The sequence below is a fragment of the Sceloporus occidentalis genome, unplaced genomic scaffold, assembly GCF_023333645.1.
Source record: "Sceloporus occidentalis isolate IW3139 unplaced genomic scaffold, rSceOcc1.0.p SCAF_1, whole genome shotgun sequence".
NCBI lineage: Eukaryota > Metazoa > Chordata > Lepidosauria > Squamata > Phrynosomatidae > Sceloporus > Sceloporus occidentalis.
In genome coordinates this window covers 16,781,104-16,787,103 of record NW_028316981.1, presented here as the reverse complement: position 1 = coordinate 16,787,103, position 6,000 = coordinate 16,781,104, and positions in this window count along the sequence as shown.

Below are 6,000 nucleotides of genomic sequence, written 5' to 3'. Positions count from 1 at the left end.
TCTCTCTAGGTTTTCCCTGATTGGCCTACAGGCAGTCCTACATGGCACCTTCCCCGAGTATCAAGTGGTAGCCAAGTTGTCATCATAGTCTTGCTGCATTCCACCCTGACACTCCTTTGGGAGAAAAAATATTAAGACCCCAATATCGCTATCATTTTTAGCTACACAAAAGGATTCTAATGCAGCTGGCCTTTCAGTTTCTGATGGCTGTTGCATGCTCTTCACCGCCACCTGGTTGATTTCGTGGCTTCAACTGACTGTTTTCAAGAGCCAGTGTGGCTCATGCTGGTTCAGGTTCGAGGCCACAGTTGCTCCCTCTGTACCAGTGGGCGCTCTGTCACTTTGGAGCCTAGATATCGAGGTGAACCACTGGTTCATGCCTCCCTGATTTGGGACCATAGCCATTACCTGCGAGCGCTTTGCCAAATCTCGTTTTCGAGGCCTATTACGGCTCCTACAATTCATCCCTCAAACCACTACCAGTGATCACTTGTTTGCTTCCCAGACATGATCACCCTGGCATACACTCACTCTTATTTGAGGATATGGTTTTTGTCTCTATGCCTAAGTCTACCTTTGTGCGTTTCATAACCATCTCTCATTTCATTCTAAATCGAGATGCATTTCAAGTTGCTCCCTCAGTTTCGAGAAATGCCATTGTCATTGGTAGGGTATACAATGTGCCTATTCCTTCCGTACCAAGACCTGACACATTGCTTTCCCAATATAGTTGATTCAGTGACCAGTAGGGACCCTTCCTTCTTCTCTCAGAAGAATACTGGGGCCTTGAAGGTAGAGATCGAGGGGCGGATGAAGCCTTTAGCTAAATTCTTTTCTATGGAATCCTTCAAAGTCCTTGTCTCTAGCAGGGTCATAGAGTAGATTTTGGACTTGTAGGGCTCCGCTCCGGGCACCAGTTTGATGTCATAGTCTGTCTCCCGGTAGGGTGGAGATTGGTCATACTACTTTTCCTCAAAAACCTCTGTCAAGTCATGATATACTGAGGGGTAGCTCAGCTGATCCTCTGGGGTGGCGCTCTTGATCCGCTCCTGCAGCGTGAAGGATTGGCTCAAAGCCTATATTCAGATTAGTGTCTCTGGTGTGGGTCCTACATCCTGGGTCATCAAAACCAAGTTCTTTTGACCCCCACCAGATCCTGGGATTGTGAAAGTGTTACCAGTGTATTCCCAGGATCAACTGGTAGTGCGAAGTGGACCCAATGACAAACTTGATTTTCTCCCAGTGCTCCGCCACCCCAAGCCAAACTGTCTCTGTTTTTTCACTAGTGGTTTTTCCCCCATAGAAGAACCATCCATCTTTTCAAAGGTGATGGGATGGCCCAACTTTTTGGTGTCCAGCCCCATCTCCCACACTATTTTTTCGTTCATGAGGCACCAAGTGCACCACAAGTCTATAGCCACCACCAGGTTCATGCTCCGTCCCCTTTTCTGGTCTTCCACCTTAACCTCCAAGGTGTATAAGGGGAGCCCTCCACTCACCCTTGAAGTATGGCACTGTGGATTTATGGCCGACCTCCCACCGCCGCCTGAGACCTGCCGTTGAAATTTTCCGCAGGCTCAGTGTTGTCCTCCAACTCAGTCATGTCTGGCATTACCTCAGGTTACACATTGTTTTGGTTTGCCACCTTGAGGGCCCAGCCGCCTATTCCCTTCCTGGTGCTCCCTTCGCCAAGCTGTGCTTTGGATGATCCTTTCAAACCAGAACATTCAGCAATTAGGTGTCCCTTCTGCCTGCAGGCAAGGCAGAGTCCAAGCCTTTTCCGCCTCTCACACTCTGTTTCATGAACCTTAGTTCCCTTTTCCTTTCTCCGGGAGTGGCTTGGGTTTGAGTTTGCTCCCTTGCCCCCTCCTGGTTTCCATTGCAACATTAAGTGGATCTCCCCCTTTGCAACTTCAGCTTCCCCTGCCGATCGGGTCTGCGGGTTGTCTGTCCTCTGAGCCCACTTCAGCAGGTCTGAGCACAATCCCACCTTTAAATGCTGTACTTTGGTCGCCTCGGGCCAATCTGGGACTTGCACAGCCAACCTCCAGAATTCAGTTGCATATTCTGTCATGGAGCAGTCTCCCTGCATCAGCATCATTAACTTGGTTTGAGTATTCCCCACCCGGAAGCAGTCCTCGAACCGGGCCTGCAGTGTGACCATGAATTCAGAAAAACTCTCCAATTCTGCAGCTCCCACATCAAAAAGTTGTATGAACCAGTCTGCTGCTTCATCTTCCAGGTGGGAGACCAGGGACCTCACTTTTGCAGCCTTGCTCGGGAATCGAGGACTCCACTCACACATGTGCACTGCCACCTATTCCTAGGACAGCTGACTTACCCTCCTGTTGAACCACACGCCCAGTTGTCTGGCGGCCAGCTTCTGGGTGTGATTGGCGAGGGCTGTGGCCGACAGCCAGGGAGTCGTTCCTTGCGCTCCACCAAGGACCACTCTTCAGTCGTGTGGGTCGGGCTGGTGTTGAGCGTTCTTCTGCTTCTGCTATAGTGCTCCTTCTGAGGGCCTCCTGTCCGCCTCGCGCTCGCTCTGCTCCTGGGGCCGAAGGTCCCACCATGGTTCTGGCGAGCTAGGTCGCCACCTCTTCAGCCACTGTGTGCCACAGCACTTGATTCCCCTCTGGTGATCCCACCTTGTGCTGGTCATTGGCATCTGGATCCACCTGTTCTCCTACACTCTGCTTAGCTGGTTCTCCAGGGCTTCTTTCCCCAGCCCCTCTGACATTTCTTCATCCCCTTTGTAATCCATGGACCAGTCCTCCCAGTGCTCATCGTGTGTGAACCATTCTGCTCCATGCCCCCGCGCTGCCAATGGGGCTTCCACCTCAAACTACCCGCTGCACCCTGTGTCTTCCTTGGCACATTGGTGTGTTCTCACTTCAGCTCCCAGGCCAAAGTTCTCCTGCCCTTCTTGGGCTGTGGCCACCTGGCCTCCACTTTGCTTGTCCTGGGAGGGCTCCTCCAGGTCCTTTTTTCCTCAGGCCGAATGCGGTTGCATCGTACAAGGTTTTGGTGGGAGATTTGACACTTTGTCAGGGCCAACGAACCAAGATTTGAAAACTCAGGAAAACATCGCAGTGAAATTGACTGACAGTTTATTTGAATTGCAGAGGCTCGCTTGCAGACAAGTCAGTATCAAATCTGGTTTGTGCCCAGATTCTCTTCCAAAGCCTCCCCCTTGTCCAGCCCCCAATCTGAGCTCTTTCTATCTTAACAAAGAGTTCCTTAAACTTGCTACTCCAATTCTCTATCACCTATCAATCCATCTCTCCCAGGAAGAAAGGCATTGCTTTGTGTACCATCAAGATATTTACTCTGGAACCAACAGACTCTTCTCCACTAACTGGCCATCCCTTCATCCTCCATCTTAAGGGAGAGAGAGGCAGGCTAGCTCCAACTGTCTGCCTGGAAGAAGACAAGCCCTCCCTTCATCCTCCATCTTGAGGGAGAGAGAGACAGGCTAGCTCCAACTATCTGCCTGGAAGAAGACAAGCCCTCCCTTCATCCTCCATCTTGAGGGAGAGAGAGACAGGCTAGCTCCAACTATCTGCCTGGAAGAAGACAAGCCCTCCCTTCAGCCTCCATCTTGAGGGAGAGAGAGACAGGCTAGCTCCAACTATCTGCCTGGAAGAAGACAAGCCCTCCCTTCAGCCTCCATCTTGAGGGAGAGAGAGACAGGCTAGCTCCAACTGTCTGCCTGGAAGAAGACAAGCCCTCCCTTCATCCTCCATCTTGAGGGAGAGAGAGACAGGCTAGCTCCAACTGTCTGCCTGGAAGAAGACAAGCCCTCCCTTCAGCCTCCATCTTGAAGGAGAGAGAGGCAGGCTAGCTCCAACTGTCTGCCTGGAAGAAGACAAGCCCTCCCTTCATCCTCCATCTTGAAGGAGAGAGAGGCAGCTAGCTCGAACTGTCTGCCTGGAAGAAGACAAGCCCCCCCTTCATCCTCCATCTTGAGGGAGAGAGAGACAGGCTAGCTCCAACTATCTGCCTGGAAGAATACAAGCCCTCCCTTCATCCTCCATCTTGAAGGAGAGAGAGGCAGGCTAGCTCCAACTGTCTGCCTGGAAGAAGACAAGCCCTCCCTCCGGTCCATCTGCCTTGGTCCAGGCCTCAGAGGGAGAGAAGAACTGCTGGACCTGATCCCCTCCCTCCCTCACCATTCCCTTCTCCTTTTGTGTCGTGTCTTTTAGATTGTAAGCCTGAGGGCAGGGAACCATCTATTATCCCCTCTGTTGTAAACCGCTCGGATTCCCAATGATTGGGCAATATATAAATAAATCCTATTATATTTATTATTATTATTATTATTATTATTATTATTATTATTATTATTTTATATTTTGACACCCACAATATTGTAAAATCACATATTGAACTATATTAATCCCTTTCCACTTGGTGCTAAAGTACCTCAGCAAAGCTTTTGTAGTGGGTTGTGTTATAAAAGCCTTGTGTTCCTAAAAGCTGTGTTTGAGAAAATGAGAGTTGGGGAAAGTTTGGCTTTTTTCTGTTCAGTGCAGGGCTTGGAAAACATAATTTCCAACTACGAACTTATTTCCAGGCAAGCATTCTCTGAAGATGCCAGCCACAGATGCTGGCAAAACATCAGAATAAACACTTCTAGAACATGGCCACATAGCCCGAAAAGCCCACAAGAAACTATGGGATATAAGTATTTTATATATATTTATATGGCAAAAAAAGGTTTGAAACTGAACTAGATATTACTCATAAGCATGCTGAAGGCAGCTGCTCCTTTAGTACTGAAAGCAGTTTTGACCCATGTTGAAATTTCTGCTTAAAACGTCTACCCCCTCCACCCTCAAAAATTATGTTTATAACAAACAATGCAGCCAGAGTAGTGGTGGCAGTGGACCTTATCACACTTGGAGGGGGTTGCAGCTCAGATCCGCAGTCACTCCTGTTTTAGCAATGCAAAGTGTGATGTTTTTCCACACCAGATCCAGAGTCACTCCTCTCTAGCAATTCAGATTGAGGTTAAAACGTCATGTTTTTCCACACCTGGTTGCCTTTCTGTTGTCCTTCCGAAGTGAGTGGTAAGCGAAGTCAGTTCGATTCCAAGCAAGTCACGTGATGTGGACTCAAGCAAAGGGGAGTGAGTGCACATTGTATTACCACACCAGAGCATACTTTGAGGGGTCAACGATTCAAATCGGCCCCCTTGCACATGCTCAGTGGGGCTCTGGACACTGTCCTCCTTCCCTGCCCCCTCCTTAGCTGTCATCCTTCATCGGGGTCTAGGAGCACTCAGGGGATGATGGGATAGGTGGCTGGGGGTCGCTGGGGCCAGAATCAGGATGCCAGCGCAGTCAGGGGATGATGGGATAGGTGACTGGGGGTTGCTGGGGCTAGGATCAGGATGCAGGAGCAGTCAGGGGATGATGGGATAGGTGGCTGAGGGTCGCTGGGGCCAGGATCAGGATGCAGGAGCAGTCAGGGGATGATGGGATAGGTGGCTGGGGGTTGCTGGGGCCAGGATCAGGATGGAGGAGCAGTCAGGGAATGATGGGATAGGTCGCTTGGGGTCCCTGGGACCAGGATCAGGATGCAGGAGCAGTCAGGGGATGATGGGATAGGTGACTGGGGGTCGCTGGGGCCAGGATCAGGATGCAGGAGCAGTCAGGGGATGATGGGATAGGTGGCTGGGGGTTGCTGGGGCCAGGATCAGGATGCAGGAGCAGTCAGGGGATGATGGGATAGGTCGCTTGGGGTCCCTGGGGCCAGGATCAGGATGCAGGAGCAGTCAGGGGATGATGGGATAGGTGGCTGGGGGTCCCTGGGGCCAGGATCAGGATGCAGGAGCAGTCAGGGGATGATGGGATAGGTGGCTGGGGGTTGCTGGGGCCGGGATCAGGATGCAGGAGCAGTCAGGGGATGATGGGATAGGTCGCTTGGGGTCCTTGGGGCCAGGATCAGGATGCAGGAGCAGTCAGGGGATGATGGGATATGTCGCTTGGGGTTCCT